General features: G+C 49.7%; 12 non-coding genes across 12 annotated transcripts; 8 read left to right on the top strand and 4 right to left on the bottom strand.

Annotated features, from left to right (window-relative positions):
* Positions 1-2,482: 2,482 nt before the first annotated feature.
* Positions 2,483-2,555, bottom strand: TRNAK-CUU (transfer RNA lysine (anticodon CUU)). Its single transcript has one exon. It is a non-coding gene; the product is annotated as a tRNA-Lys (tRNA).
* Positions 2,556-2,934: 379 nt separating this feature from the next.
* Positions 2,935-3,021, top strand: TRNAY-GUA (transfer RNA tyrosine (anticodon GUA)). Its single transcript is given in 2 exon segments — positions 2,935-2,971; positions 2,986-3,021. It is a non-coding gene; the product is annotated as a tRNA-Tyr (tRNA).
* A 142-nt stretch (positions 3,022-3,163) lies between these two features.
* On the top strand, positions 3,164-3,237 carry TRNAN-GUU (transfer RNA asparagine (anticodon GUU)). The gene has a single exon. It is a non-coding gene; the product is annotated as a tRNA-Asn (tRNA).
* A 2,403-nt stretch (positions 3,238-5,640) lies between these two features.
* Positions 5,641-5,712, bottom strand: TRNAG-UCC (transfer RNA glycine (anticodon UCC)). The gene has a single exon. It is a non-coding gene; the product is annotated as a tRNA-Gly (tRNA).
* Positions 5,713-6,429: 717 nt separating this feature from the next.
* On the top strand, positions 6,430-6,516 carry TRNAY-GUA (transfer RNA tyrosine (anticodon GUA)). The gene is given in 2 exon segments: positions 6,430-6,466; positions 6,481-6,516. It is a non-coding gene; the product is annotated as a tRNA-Tyr (tRNA).
* Positions 6,517-6,659: 143 nt separating this feature from the next.
* TRNAN-GUU (transfer RNA asparagine (anticodon GUU)) lies at positions 6,660-6,733 on the top strand. Its single transcript has one exon. It is a non-coding gene; the product is annotated as a tRNA-Asn (tRNA).
* A 2,407-nt stretch (positions 6,734-9,140) lies between these two features.
* TRNAG-UCC (transfer RNA glycine (anticodon UCC)) lies at positions 9,141-9,212 on the bottom strand. The gene has a single exon. It is a non-coding gene; the product is annotated as a tRNA-Gly (tRNA).
* A 717-nt stretch (positions 9,213-9,929) lies between these two features.
* Positions 9,930-10,016, top strand: TRNAY-GUA (transfer RNA tyrosine (anticodon GUA)). The gene is given in 2 exon segments: positions 9,930-9,966; positions 9,981-10,016. It is a non-coding gene; the product is annotated as a tRNA-Tyr (tRNA).
* A 142-nt stretch (positions 10,017-10,158) lies between these two features.
* Positions 10,159-10,232, top strand: TRNAN-GUU (transfer RNA asparagine (anticodon GUU)). The gene has a single exon. It is a non-coding gene; the product is annotated as a tRNA-Asn (tRNA).
* Positions 10,233-12,639: 2,407 nt separating this feature from the next.
* On the bottom strand, positions 12,640-12,711 carry TRNAG-UCC (transfer RNA glycine (anticodon UCC)). Its single transcript has one exon. It is a non-coding gene; the product is annotated as a tRNA-Gly (tRNA).
* A 717-nt stretch (positions 12,712-13,428) lies between these two features.
* TRNAY-GUA (transfer RNA tyrosine (anticodon GUA)) lies at positions 13,429-13,515 on the top strand. Its single transcript is given in 2 exon segments — positions 13,429-13,465; positions 13,480-13,515. It is a non-coding gene; the product is annotated as a tRNA-Tyr (tRNA).
* A 142-nt stretch (positions 13,516-13,657) lies between these two features.
* Positions 13,658-13,731, top strand: TRNAN-GUU (transfer RNA asparagine (anticodon GUU)). The gene has a single exon. It is a non-coding gene; the product is annotated as a tRNA-Asn (tRNA).
* Positions 13,732-15,133: the final 1,402 nt, after the last annotated feature.

The following is a 15,133-nucleotide window of genomic DNA, read 5'->3' as shown; positions in this document are numbered from 1 at the left end:
CCTGAAGAGGCCTTAGTCCAATTACCATGGAATGTGTAGATCTTGATTGTCCAGGAACAGGAGGGGAGGTGTGAGAATTGTGGAGGCGCCCTTTTTCAAGTTACATCATCCCCTTGTTGGGTGTCAGGAAGCCTGCATAGCTAATAGTGCCTAGATTGACCTGGCTAAAGGCGTCAATTGTTGTCAAATGGCCTGGAGAGAGGTGTTAATAATGTGGAAGACAGATAGTGTGGCTGGACAAGCTTGTGTCCCAGTGTATTGCTGGCCTTGAACTACACAGGGATGCAATGTTTCTTAAAGATCCTTCTGAGTTTTTCCGACACTCCAGTTCCATACGGGATGACTATATTTCTCCAAGTGTTCTGCTTCTCCCCAGTTTGTTTTCCTGAGCTTGCGGAGGTTTTAACCAAGACCCAGTCTGGGTAGCCACAAGCTTTCAAAGCCCTCCTGAGATGTCCCGGTAGCACCCTCCTAGTAATGTGCTAGGATTTGTATAGTTGGCCTCTGCTTACCAGAGAGGCTGTCAGGTAAATTCAGTGTCGTATTCTGCTTAACAGAGTGCTGCGATGCATTAGTCAGGTCTGCTGATGATTCTCTGATGTTGTTTGAGTTTGTCAGAGTTCTTCCCGCCTTCGGGAAGCTGTGAGAGCTTTCCAGAACATGGGTGGGGGCTAGGCAAACGAACAGCATGAATATGGATACAGCCCTGGCCATTTGCAAGGGGGGGCATTCCAGTCGCATGCTGGGAGTGGCATGTATGTTCTGCCAGCACATGGGCTCAGCGTCTTTCCTGGGAGAGGGCCGAACAGTTGGGCTGGAGGCAGGCTGCCTCGCCTGGAGCAGGCTGCTATGCGGCCCCAGGTGGGTCGACCTGAGGGCCTGAAACCGGTCAGGACGTCAATACCGCTTAACTAAGAGATCAGCTAGATGTCCTCAGTGTGAAAAGTTCTAATTTTGCAGTATCCCACTACAATTCCCCATCCCTATCCCCAGCTCTACAAGAAAACTCCAAAAACAAACATCCCCAAGTGCGGTCATTGAAGACAAGGAGCGTTTGCGCGTGTGTGTATGTGGCTGAAGAAATACACTGTGCCTGGCTGCGGGGCGAAGTAAAGGGAAACCGGGGCAAACATGCCAGCGTCCCTGGCAAGGGTGGCGTTACATCTGTGTTCTTTTGTCTTTAGACTCTTTTTGTTGCTACCATGTCAGCCGGATATATTGCAGAGTCCTAAGAACCCCCAGCTTGTGTTCCAGTGGGTGGTGTGAGTCAAAAGGCAGATAGCGGTCTGTGTGGGTAGGTATCCTGGAGACCTCCCTGCCCAAGTCAGCCCCTTCCTTGCCTTGTAAGACGCCGTCCAAAAGGGGTCATTTGCTATTCAGTGCCTCTTCCCGTGTACACTTGATGTATTGGTCCGCTGACTTGATGCGTTCACTAAAAGCTTGTGTTTCTGATGCTCTACTCTCCAGCCAAGTATAATCCACATGCCTTAACAAACGACTTGGTCTTTTCCCCATGGAACAATTCAAGTCTCTCTTGTCCAGCTGCTCCATGCACAGGTTAGCTACAATGGGAAATACAAGTGATCCCATGGCAGCGGCGTGTTTCTGTCTGTAAAAGTCATTGGGGTACTTGAAATGGGCTTGCTTGAGTCAAAGGGCCAGCAATGAATGCACTTGGTCAAGCTTTAGTTCTTTTTGGCTGTCAAGAGTCTTCCCTTATTTCAGATGTTTCCCACAATGTCAATAGCCTCCGCAAAGCGTATCCAAGTGAAAAGGCCTATGACATCATGGGACATGCTTGTTTCTTCTGTCTCCGACTTCAGTCTACATTCCTCGTTGAGAAATTCTTTAGCATTCTTCAAAATGCTGCCAGTTATCTTGCCATTTGAGGGTGTTGGAATGGTAGCCAGCTACTTAGCAATGCTGTGTGTGCCAGAGTTGATTGTTTGTGAATCGGTGTTTGAAATGCCTGAACCTTGTCCCTGGATAATGCTGTACTCCTTGAGCGAGTTAAAGCATGAGGCCGGAGCCTGTTGGGATGCGGCGGAATATTTGCACTGTTGTCACTAAGGCAAGACATCTTAGGAGCTTTGTTGAAGGAGCTTTGGCCCTGTGCTCTTTTGTCAAGGGCGCAAAGAAGAAGACTGCTTTGGCCGGGAATCGAACCCGGGTCAACTGCTTGGAAGGCAGCTATGCTCACCACTATACCACCAACGCAAGGCTGTGCAGCAAGCATGCTGCTGGCTGTGTAGAACTAAGGCCATCCATGACATTGACTCCACAGACCCCCTGCTGCGCAAGGTCCATTTGCTGGCGTACCAAGTCACCTCTAGGAAGATGAGCTAGAAATATTTCCCCATTGGTGGAGAGAAAGGAAGCCAAGCCAGTAGATATGGTAAAGGTGTGATTGTGCAGTGCGCTTGAAGGAACTGGAGATACTGACACCTTTTGCAAAGGCCTTTGACTCGGCCAAAAAAAGGCACGCCCAACGTGGGGCTCGAACCCACGACCCTGAGATTAAGAGTCTCATGCTCTACCGACTGAGCTAGCCGGGCTACCACACTCTGCTGCTTTGAGGCCTCTTGCAGCTAGCAGGCTCTGACCACTCTTTCCTAGCTTTCGCCATAATTCCTTTGGCTAAACTCAATGTGCTTCCAAGTACTATTCTGCTCACTTGCTGTCAAGGCACAGGGTACATCACCATTTTTGCCGGGACTTTGGAGGATCACAACAAAATGCGCTGGCTCTTTACAAACCCTTTTCTCTCTTTGCAATACGTCAAGCCGTAGCCTCCCACATAACGTCTGCCTAGGCATCTGCCCTTATCGGCCGAGGCGGCATCAAGCAATACCTCAACCTAGAAGGTCAAATGCAAAGTGTTCAGCACTGGCTTTGCATTCAAGGGCTCATGTGTTACCACACCCATCTGAGTTCCCTTCGATAGCTCAGCTGGTAGAGCGGAGGACTGTAGTAGATGAAGTAGCAATCCTTAGGTCGCTGGTTCAATTCCGGCTCGAAGGAAGGGCTTTTTAGCCTGCGTCTCTCCCTTTTAGAAAGAAGGCAATCCCTCATCTCTACAAATGTGCAATTGGGAAGCTTTTTAGGCACCTTGAGTTGATCTTTCATTTCTCCTTCGGGCCAGTTCAAGCACGCTCCATGTGTGGTCTCTGTGGCGCAATCGGTTAGCGCGTTTGGCTGTTAACCGAAAGGTTGGTGGTTCGAGCCCACCCAGGGACGCTCACGTTTTCTCATTACCTTAGCCGGGACCGCTGCCAAGTCTGACACCCACCTAGGAAGACAAAGCATCTCCTTTGGCTCGCCTCACACGGCTGCCAATTGAGCCTTCGCTCACCACATTCCTTGAAAACGGACTAGTAATATGTCGCATTCAATTGGTCTTGTTCTGGAATGTTGAAGATCTTTCCTAGTTTAGTCAAGCCTCTTCTTCGCTTCCGCTGACTCTCAGGAACAAACCCCAGCATTTCTATTCACACCTGAAGAGGCCTTAGTCCAATTACCATGGAATGTGTAGATGTTGATTGTCCAGGAACAGGAGGGGAGGTGTGAGAATTGTGGAGGCGCCCTTTTTCAAGTTACATCATCCCCTTGTTGGGTGTCAGGAAGCCTGCATAGCTAATAGTGCCTAGATTGACCTGGCTAAAGGCGTCAATTGTTGTCAAATGGCCTGGAGAGAGGTGTTAATAATGTGGAAGACAGATAGTGTGGCTGGACAAGCTTGTGTCCCAGTGTATTGCTGGCCTTGAACTACACAGGGATGCAATGTTTCTTAAAGATCCTTCTGAGTTTTTCCGACACTCCAGTTCCATACGGGATGACTATATTTCTCCAAGTGTTCTGCTTCTCCCCAGTTTGTTTTCCTGAGCTTGCGGAGGTTTTAACCAAGACCCAGTCTGGGTAGCCACAAGCTTTCAAAGCCCTCCTGAGATGTGCCGGTAGCACCCTCCTAGTCATGTGCTAGGATTTGTATAGTTGGCCTCTGCTTACCAGAGAGGCTGTCAGGTAAATTCAGTGTGGTATTGTGCTTAACAGAGTGCTGCGATGGATTAGTCAGGTCTGCTGATGATTCTCTGATGTTGTTTGAGTTTGTCAGAGTTCTTCCCGCCTTCGGGAAGCTGTGAGAGCTTTCCAGAACATGGGTGGGGGCTAGGCAAACGAACAGCATGAATATGGATACAGCCCTGGCCATTTGCAAGGGGGGCATTCCAGTCGCATGCTGGGAGTGGCATGTATGTTCTGCCAGCACATGGGCTCAGCGTCTTTCCTGGGAGAGGGCCGAACAGTTGGGCTGGAGGCAGGCTGCCTCGCCTGGAGCAGGCTGCTATGCGGCCCCAGGTGGGTCGACCTGAGGGCCTGAAACCGGTCAGGACGTCAATACCGCTTAACTAAGAGATCAGCTAGATGTCCTCAGTGTGAAAAGTTCTAATTTTGCAGTATCCCACTACAATTCCCCATCCCTATCCCCAGCTCTACAAGAAAACTCCAAAAACAAACATCCCCAAGTGCGGTCATTGAAGACAAGGAGCGTTTGTGCGTGTGTGTATGTGGCTGAAGAAATACACTGTGCCTGGCTGCGGGGCGAAGTAAAGGGAAACCGGGGCAAACATGCCAGCGTCCCTGGCAAGGGTGGCGTTACATCTGTGTTCTTTTGTCTTTAGACTCTTTTTGTTGCTACCATGTCAGCCGGATATATTGCAGAGTCCTAAGAACCCCCAGCTTGTGTTCCAGTGGGTGGTGTGAGTCAAAAGGCAGATAGCGGTCTGTGTGGGTAGGTATCCTGGAGACCTCCCTGCCCAAGTCAGCCCCTTCCTTGCCTTGTAAGACGCTGTCCAAAAGGGGTCATTTGCTATTCAGTGCCTCTTCCCGTGTACACTTGATGTATTGGTCCGCTGACTTGATGCGTTCACTAAAAGCTTGTGTTTCTGATGCTCTACTCTCCAGCCAAGTATAATCCACATGCCTTAACAAACGACTTGGTCTTTTCCCCATGGAACAATTCAAGTCTCTCTTGTCCAGCTGCTCCATGCACAGGTTAGCTACAATGGGAAATACAAGTGATCCCATGGCAGCGGCGTGTTTCTGTCTGTAAAAGTCATTGGGGTACTTGAAATGGGCTTGCTTGAGTCAAAGGGCCAGCAATGAATGCACTTGGTCAAGCTTTAGTTCTTTTTGGCTGTCAAGAGTCTTCCCTCATTTCAGATGTTTCCCACAATGTCAATAGCCTCCGCAAAGCGTATCCAAGTGAAAAGGCCTATGACATCATGGGACATGCTTGTTTTTTCTGTCTCCGACTTCAGTCTACATTCCTCGTTGAGAAATTCTTTAGCATTCTTCAAAATGCTGCCAGTTATCTTGCCATTTGAGGGTGTTGGAATGGTAGCCAGCTACTTAGCAATGCTGTGTGTGCCAGAGTTGATTGTTTGTGAATCGGTGTTTGAAATGCCTGAACCTTGTCCCTGGATAATGCTGTACTCCTTGAGCGAGTTAAAGCATGAGGCCGGAGCCTGTTGGGATGCGGCGGAATATTTGCACTGTTGTCACTAAGGCAAGACATCTTAGGAGCTTTGTTGAAGGAGCTTTGGCCCTGTGCTCTTTTGTCAAGGGCGCAAAGAAGAAGAAGACTGCGTTGGCCGGGAATCGAACCCGGGTCAACTGCTTGGAAGGCAGCTATGCTCACCACTATACCACCAACGCAAGGCTGTGCAGCAAGCATGCTGCTGGCTGTGTAGAACTAAGGCCATCCATGACATTGACTCCACAGACCACCTGCTGCGCAAGGTCCATTTGCTGGCGTACCAAGTCACCTCTAGGAAGATGAGCTGGAAATATTTCCCCATTGGTGGAGAGAAAGGAAGCCAAGCCAGTAGTAATGCTAAAGGTGTGATTGTGCAGTGCGCTTGAAGGAACTGGAGATACTGACACCTTTTGCAAAGGCCTTTGACTCGGCCAAAAAAAGGCACGCCCAACGTTGGGCTCGAACCCACGACCCTGAGATTAAGAGTCTCATGCTCTACCGACTGAGCTAGCCGGGCTACCACACTCTGCTGCTTTGAGGCCTCTTGCAGCTAGCAGGCTCTGACCACTCTTTCCTAGCTTTCGCCACAATTCCTTTGGCTAAACTCAATGTGCTTCCAAGTACTATTCTGCTCACTTGCTGTCAAGGCACAGGGTACATCACCATTTTTGCCGGGACTTTGGAGGATCACAACAAAATGCGCTGGCTCTTTACAAACCCTTTTCTCTCTTTGCAATACGTCAAGCCGTAGCCTCCCACATAACGTCTGCCTAGGCATCTGCCCTTATCGGCCGAGGCGGCATCAAGCAATACCTCAACCTAGAAGGTCAAATGCAAAGTGTTCAGCACTGGCTTTGCATTCAAGGGCTCATGTGTTACCACACCCATCTGAGTTCCCTTCGATAGCTCAGCTGGTAGAGCGGAGGACTGTAGTAGATGAAGTAGCAATCCTTAGGTCGCTGGTTCAATTCCGGCTCGAAGGAAGGGACTTTTTAGCCCGCGTCTCTCCCTTTTAGAAAGAAGGCAATCCCTCATCTCTACAAATGTGCAATTGGGAATCTTTTTAGGCACCTTGAGTTGATCTTTCATTTCTCCTTCGGGCCAGTTCAAGCACGCTCCATGTGTGGTCTCTGTGGCGCAATCGGTTAGCGCGTTCGGCTGTTAACCGAAAGGTTGGTGGTTCGAGCCCACCCAGGGACGCTCACGTTTTCTCATTACCTTAGCCGGGACCGCTGCCAAGTCTGACACCCACCTAGGAAGACAAAGCATCTCCTTTGGCTCGCCTCACACGGCTGCCAATTGAGCCTTCGCTCACCACATTCCTTGAAAACGGACTAGTAATATGTCGCATTCAATTGCTCTTGTTCTGGAATGTTGAAGATCTTTCCTAGTTTAGTCAAGCCACTTCTTCGCTTCCGCTGACTCTCAGGAACAAACCCCAGCATTTCTATTCACACCTGAAGAGGCCTTAGTCCAATTACCATGGAATGTGTAGATGTTGATTGTCCAGGAACAGGAGGGGAGGTGTGAGAATTGTGGAGGCGCCCTTTTTCAAGTTACATCATCCCCTTGTTGGGTGTCAGGAAGCCTGCATAGCTAATAGTGCCTAGATTGACCTGGCTAAAGGCGTCAATTGTTGTCAAATGGCCTGGAGAGAGGTGTTAATAATGTGGAAGACAGATAGTGTGGCTGGACAAGCTTGTGTCCCAGTGTATTGCTGGCCTTGAACTACACAGGGATGCAATGTTTCTTAAAGATCCTTCTGAGTTTTTCCGACACTCCAGTTCCATACGGGATGACTATATTTCTCCAAGTGTTCTGCTTCTCCCCAGTTTGTTTTCCTGAGCTTGCGGAGGTTTTAACCAAGACCCAGTCTGGGTAGCCACAAGCTTTCAAAGCCCTCCTGAGATGTCCCGGTAGCACCCTCCTAGTCATGTGCTAGGATTTGTATAGTTGGCCTCTGCTTACCAGAGAGGCTGTCAGGTAAATTCAGTGTGGTATTCTGCTTAACAGAGTGCTGCGATGCATTAGTCAGGTCTGCTGATGATTCTCTGATGTTGTTTGAGTTTGTCAGAGTTCTTCCCGCCTTCGGGAAGCTGTGAGAGCTTTCCAGAACATGGGTGGGGGCTAGGCAAACGAACAGCATGAATATGGATACAGCCCTGGCCATTTGCAAGGGGGGGCATTCCAGTCGCATGCTGGGAGTGGCATGTATGTTCTGCCAGCACATGGGCTCAGCGTCTTTCCTGGGAGAGGGCCGAACAGTTGGGCTGGAGGCAGGCTGCCTCGCCTGGAGCAGGCTGCTATGCGGCCCCAGGTGGGTCGACCTGAGGGCCTGAAACCGGTCAGGACGTCAATACCGCTTAACTAAGAGATCAGCTAGATGTCCTCAGTGTGAAAAGTTCTAATTTTGCAGTATCCCACTACAATTCCCCATCCCTATCCCCAGCTCTACAAGAAAACTCCAAAAACAAACATCCCCAAGTGCGGTCATTGAAGACAAGGAGCGTTTGCGCGTGTGTGTATGTGGCTGAAGAAATACACTGTGCCTGGCTGCGGGGCGAAGTAAAGGGAAACCGGGGCAAACATGCCAGCGTCCCTGGCAAGGGTGGCGTTACATCTGTGTTCTTTTGTCTTTAGACTCTTTTTGTTGCTACCATGTCAGCCGGATATATTGCAGAGTCCTAAGAACCCCCAGCTTGTGTTCCAGTGGGTGGTGTGAGTCAAAAGGCAGATAGCGGTCTGTGTGGGTAGGTATCCTGGAGACCTCCCTGCCCAAGTCAGCCCCTTCCTTGCCTTGTAAGACGCCGTCCAAAAGGGGTCATTTGCTATTCAGTGCCTCTTCCCGTGTACACTTGATGTATTGGTCCGCTGACTTGATGCGTTCACTAAAAGCTTGTGTTTCTGATGCTCTACTCTCCAGCCAAGTATAATCCACATGCCTTAACAAACGACTTGGTCTTTTCCCCATGGAACAATTCAAGTCTCTCTTGTCCAGCTGCTCCATGCACAGGTTAGCTACAATGGGAAATACAAGTGATCCCATGGCAGCGGCGTGTTTCTGTCTGTAAAAGTCATTGGGGTACTTGAAATGGGCTTGCTTGAGTCAAAGGGCCAGCAATGAATGCACTTGGTCAAGCTTTAGTTCTTTTTGGCTGTCAAGAGTCTTCCCTTATTTCAGATGTTTCCCACAATGTCAATAGCCTCCGCAAAGCGTATCCAAGTGAAAAGGCCTATGACATCATGGGACATGCTTGTTTCTTCTGTCTCCGACTTCAGTCTACATTCCTCGTTGAGAAATTCTTTAGCATTCTTCAAAATGCTGCCAGTTATCTTGCCATTTGAGGGTGTTGGAATGGTAGCCAGCTACTTAGCAATGCTGTGTGTGCCAGAGTTGATTGTTTGTGAATCGGTGTTTGAAATGCCTGAACCTTGTCCCTGGATAATGCTGTACTCCTTGAGCGAGTTAAAGCATGAGGCCGGAGCCTGTTGGGATGCGGCGGAATATTTGCACTGTTGTCACTAAGGCAAGACATCTTAGGAGCTTTGTTGAAGGAGCTTTGGCCCTGTGCTCTTTTGTCAAGGGCGCAAAGAAGAAGAAGAAGACTGCGTTGGCCGGGAATCGAACCCGGGTCAACTGCTTGGAAGGCAGCTATGCTCACCACTATACCACCAACGCAAGGCTGTGCAGCAAGCATGCTGCTGGCTGTGTAGAACTAAGGCCATCCATGACATTGACTCCACAGACCCCCTGCTGCGCAAGGTCCATTTGCTGGCGTACCAAGTCACCTCTAGGAAGATGAGCTAGAAATATTTCCCCATTGGTGGAGAGAAAGGAAGCCAAGCCAGTAGATATGGTAAAGGTGTGATTGTGCAGTGCGCTTGAAGGAACTGGAGATACTGACACCTTTTGCAAAGGCCTTTGACTCGGCCAAAAAAAGGCACGCCCAACGTGGGGCTCGAACCCACGACCCTGAGATTAAGAGTCTAATGCTCTACCGACTGAGCTAGCCGGGCTACCACACTCTGCTGCTTTGAGGCCTCTTGCAGCTAGCAGGCTCTGACCACTCTTTCCTAGCTTTCGCCACAATTCCTTTGGCTAAACTCAATGTGCTTCCAAGTACTATTCTGCTCACTTGCTGTCAAGGCACAGGGTACATCACCATTTTTGCCGGGACTTTGGAGGATCACAACAAAATGCGCTGGCTCTTTACAAACCCTTTTCTCTCTTTGCAATACGTCAAGCCGTAGCCTCCCACATAACGTCTGCCTAGGCATCTGCCCTTATCGGCCGAGGCGGCATCAAGCAATACCTCAACCTAGAAGGTCAAATGCAAAGTGTTCAGCACTGGCTTTGCATTCAAGGGCTCATGTGTTACCACACCCATCTGAGTTCCCTTCGATAGCTCAGCTGGTAGAGCGGAGGACTGTAGTAGATAAAGTAGCAATCCTTAGGTCGCTGGTTCAATTCCGGCTCGAAGGAAGGGCTTTTTAGCCCGCGTCTCTCCCTTTTAGAAAGAAGGCAATCCCTCATCTCTACAAATGTGCAATTGGGAATCTTTTTAGGCACCTTGAGTTGATCTTTCATTTCTCCTTCGGGCCAGTTCAAGCACGCTCCATGTGTGGTCTCTGTGGCGCAATCGGTTAGCGCGTTCGGCTGTTAACCGAAAGGTTGGTGGTTCGAGCCCACCCAGGGACGCTCACGTTTTCTCATTACCTTAGCCGGGACCGCTGCCAAGTCTGACACCCACCTAGGAAGACAAAGCATCTCCTTTGGCTCGCCTCACACGGCTGCCAATTGAGCCTTCGCTCACCACATTCCTTGAAAACGGACTAGTAATATGTCGCATTCAATTGCTCTTGTTCTGGAATGTTGAAGATCTTTCCTAGTTTAGTCAAGCCACTTCTTCGCTTCCGCTGACTCTCAGGAACAAACCCCAGCATTTCTATTCACACCTGAAGAGGCCTTAGTCCAATTACCATGGAATGTGTAGATCTTGATTGTCCAGGAACAGGAGGGGAGGTGTGAGAATTGTGGAGGCGCCCTTTTTCAAGTTACATCATCCCCTTGTTGGGTGTCAGGAAGCCTGCATAGCTAATAGTGCCTAGATTGACCTGGCTAAAGGCGTCAATTGTTGTCAAATCGCCTGGAGAGAGGTGTTGATAATGTGGAAGACAGATAGTGTGGCTGGACAAGCTTGTGTCCCAGTGTATTGCTGGCCTTGAACTACACAGGGATGCAATGTTTCTTAAAGATCCTTCTGAGTTTTTCCGACACTCCAGTTCCATACGGGATGACTATATTTCTCCAAGTGTTCTGCTTCTCCCCAGTTTGTTTTCCTGAGCTTGCGGAGGTTTTAACCAAGACCCAGTCTGGGTAGCCACAAGCTTTCAAAGCCCTCCTGAGATGTCCCGGTAGCACCCTCCTAGTCATGTGCTAGGATTTGTATAGTTGGCCTCTGCTTACCAGAGAGGCTGTCAGGTAAATTCAGTGTGGTATTCTGCTTAACAGAGTGCTGCGATGCATTAGTCAGGTCTGCTGATGATTCTCTGATGTTGTTTGAGTTTGTCAGAGTTCTTCCCGCCTTCGGGAAGCTGTGAGAGCTTTCCAGAACATGGGTGGGGGCTAGGCAAACGAACAGCATGAATATGGATACAGCCCTGGCCATTTGCAAGGGGGGGCATTCCAGTCGCATGCTGGGAGTGGCATGTATGTTCTGCCAGCACATGGGCTCAGCGTCTTTCCTGGGAGAGGGCCGAACAGTTGGGCTGGAGGCAGGCTGCCTCGCCTGGAGCAGGCTGCTATGCGGCCCCAGGTGGGTCGACCTGAGGGCCTGAAACCGGTCAGGACGTCAATACCGCTTAACTAAGAGATCAGCTAGATGTCCTCAGTGTGAAAAGTTCTAATTTTGCAGTATCCCACTACAATTCCCCATCCCTATCCCCAGCTCTACAAGAAAACTCCAAAAACAAACATCCCCAAGTGCGGTCATTGAAGACAAGGAGCGTTTGCGCGTGTGTGTATGTGGCTGAAGAAATACACTGTGCCTGGCTGCGGGGCGAAGTAAAGGGAAACCGGGGCAAACATGCCAGCGTCCCTGGCAAGGGTGGCGTTACATCTGTGTTCTTTTGTCTTTAGACTCTTTTTGTTGCTACCATGTCAGCCGGATATATTGCAGAGTCCTAAGAACCCCCAGCTTGTGTTCCAGTGGGTGGTGTGAGTCAAAAGGCAGATAGCGGTCTGTGTGGGTAGGTATCCTGGAGACCTCCCTGCCCAAGTCAGCCCCTTCCTTGCCTTGTAAGACGCCGTCCAAAAGGGGTCATTTGCTATTCAGTGCCTCTTCCCGTGTACACTTGATGTATTGGTCCGCTGACTTGATGCGTTCACTAAAAGCTTGTGTTTCTGATGCTCTACTCTCCAGCCAAGTATAATCCACATGCCTTAACAAACGACTTGGTCTTTTCCCCATGGAACAATTCAAGTCTCTCTTGTCCAGCTGCTCCATGCACAGGTTAGCTACAATGGGAAATACAAGTGATCCCATGGCAGCGGCGTGTTTCTGTCTGTAAAAGTCATTGGGGTACTTGAAATGGGCTTGCTTGAGTCAAAGGGCCAGCAATGAATGCACTTGGTCAAGCTTTAGTTCTTTTTGGCTGTCAAGAGTCTTCCCTTATTTCAGATGTTTCCCACAATGTCAATAGCCTCCGCAAAGCGTATCCAAGTGAAAAGGCCTATGACATCATGGGACATGCTTGTTTCTTCTGTCTCCGACTTCAGTCTACATTCCTCGTTGAGAAATTCTTTAGCATTCTTCAAAATGCTGCCAGTTATCTTGCCATTTGAGGGTGTTGGAATGGTAGCCAGCTACTTAGCAATGCTGTGTGTGCCAGAGTTGATTGTTTGTGAATCGGTGTTTGAAATGCCTGAACCTTGTCCCTGGATAATGCTGTACTCCTTGAGCGAGTTAAAGCATGAGGCCGGAGCCTGTTGGGATGCGGCGGAATATTTGCACTGTTGTCACTAAGGCAAGACATCTTAGGAGCTTTGTTGAAGGAGCTTTGGCCCTGTGCTCTTTTGTCAAGGGCGCAAAGAAGAAGAAGAAGACTGCGTTGGCCGGGAATCGAACCCGGGTCAACTGCTTGGAAGGCAGCTATGCTCACCACTATACCACCAACGCAAGGCTGTGCAGCAAGCATGCTGCTGGCTGTGTAGAACTAAGGCCATCCATGACATTGACTCCACAGACCCCCTGCTGCGCAAGGTCCATTTGCTGGCGTACCAAGTCACCTCTAGGAAGATGAGCTAGAAATATTTCCCCATTGGTGGAGAGAAAGGAAGCCAAGCCAGTAGATATGGTAAAGGTGTGATTGTGCAGTGCGCTTGAAGGAACTGGAGATACTGACACCTTTTGCAAAGGCCTTTGACTCGGCCAAAAAAAGGCACGCCCAACGTGGGGCTCGAACCCACGACCCTGAGATTAAGAGTCTAATGCTCTACCGACTGAGCTAGCCGGGCTACCACACTCTGCTGCTTTGAGGCCTCTTGCAGCTAGCAGGCTCTGACCACTCTTTCCTAGCTTTCGCCACAATTCCTTTGGCTAAACTCAATGTGCTTCCAAGTACTATTCTGCTCACTTGCTGTCAAGGCACAGGGTACATCACCATTTTTGCCGGGACTTTGGAGGATCACAACAAAATGCGCTGGCTCTTTACAAACCCTTTTCTCTCTTTGCAATACGTCAAGCCGTAGCCTCCCACATAACGTCTGCCTAGGCATCTGCCCTTATCGGCCGAGGCGGCATCAAGCAATACCTCAACCTAGAAGGTCAAATGCAAAGTGTTCAGCACTGGCTTTGCATTCAAGGGCTCATGTGTTACCACACCCATCTGAGTTCCCTTCGATAGCTCAGCTGGTAGAGCGGAGGACTGTAGTAGATAAAGTAGCAATCCTTAGGTCGCTGGTTCAATTCCGGCTCGAAGGAAGGGCTTTTTAGCCCGCGTCTCTCCCTTTTAGAAAGAAGGCAATCCCTCATCTCTACAAATGTGCAATTGGGAATCTTTTTAGGCACCTTGAGTTGATCTTTCATTTCTCCTTCGGGCCAGTTCAAGCACGCTCCATGTGTGGTCTCTGTGGCGCAATCGGTTAGCGCGTTCGGCTGTTAACCGAAAGGTTGGTGGTTCGAGCCCACCCAGGGACGCTCACGTTTTCTCATTACCTTAGCCGGGACCGCTGCCAAGTCTGACACCCACCTAGGAAGACAAAGCATCTCCTTTGGCTCGCCTCACACGGCTGCCAATTGAGCCTTCGCTCACCACATTCCTTGAAAACGGACTAGTAATATGTCGCATTCAATTGCTCTTGTTCTGGAATGTTGAAGATCTTTCCTAGTTTAGTCAAGCCACTTCTTCGCTTCCGCTGACTCTCAGGAACAAACCCCAGCATTTCTATTCACACCTGAAGAGGCCTTAGTCCAATTACCATGGAATGTGTAGATCTTGATTGTCCAGGAACAGGAGGGGAGGTGTGAGAATTGTGGAGGCGCCCTTTTTCAAGTTACATCATCCCCTTGTTGGGTGTCAGGAAGCCTGCATAGCTAATAGTGCCTAGATTGACCTGGCTAAAGGCGTCAATTGTTGTCAAATCGCCTGGAGAGAGGTGTTGATAATGTGGAAGACAGATAGTGTGGCTGGACAAGCTTGTGTCCCAGTGTATTGCTGGCCTTGAACTACACAGGGATGCAATGTTTCTTAAAGATCCTTCTGAGTTTTTCCGACACTCCAGTTCCATACGGGATGACTATATTTCTCCAAGTGTTCTGCTTCTCCCCAGTTTGTTTTCCTGAGCTTGCGGAGGTTTTAACCAAGACCCAGTCTGGGTAGCCACAAGCTTTCAAAGCCCTCCTGAGATGTCCCGGTAGCACCCTCCTAGTCATGTGCTAGGATTTGTATAGTTGGCCTCTGCTTACCAGAGAGGCTGTCAGGTAAATTCAGTGTGGTATTCTGCTTAACAGAGTGCTGCGATGCATTAGTCAGGTCTGCTGATGATTCTCTGATGTTGTTTGAGTTTGTCAGAGTTCTTCCCGCCTTCGGGAAGCTGTGAGAGCTTTCCAGAACATGGGTGGGGGCTAGGCAAACGAACAGCATGAATATGGATACAGCCCTGGCCATTTGCAAGGGGGGGCATTCCAGTCGCATGCTGGGAGTGGCATGTATGTTCTGCCAGCACATGGGCTCAGCGTCTTTCCTGGGAGAGGGCCGAACAGTTGGGCTGGAGGCAGGCTGCCTCGCCTGGAGCAGGCTGCTATGCGGCCCCAGGTGGGTCGACCTGAGGGCCTGAAACCGGTCAGGACGTCAATACCGCTTAACTAAGAGATCAGCTAGATGTCCTCAGTGTGAAAAGTTCTAATTTTGCAGTATCCCACTACAATTCCCCATCCCTATCCCCAGCTCTACAAGAAAACTCCAAAAACAAACATCCCCAAGTGCGGTCATTGAAGACAAGGAGCGTTTGCGCGTGTGTGTATGTGGCTGAAGAAATACACTGTGCCTGGCTGCGGGGCGAAGTAAAGGGAAACCGGGGCAAACATGCCAGCGTCCCTG

Source organism: Staurois parvus, unplaced genomic scaffold, assembly GCF_062004578.1.
Source record: "Staurois parvus isolate SC_StPar_1 unplaced genomic scaffold, SC_StPar_1.0 ptg001130l, whole genome shotgun sequence".
NCBI lineage: Eukaryota > Metazoa > Chordata > Amphibia > Anura > Ranidae > Staurois > Staurois parvus.
The sequence above is the reverse complement of the archived record's forward strand: the minus strand, read 5'-3'. Positions and strand labels throughout refer to the sequence as shown.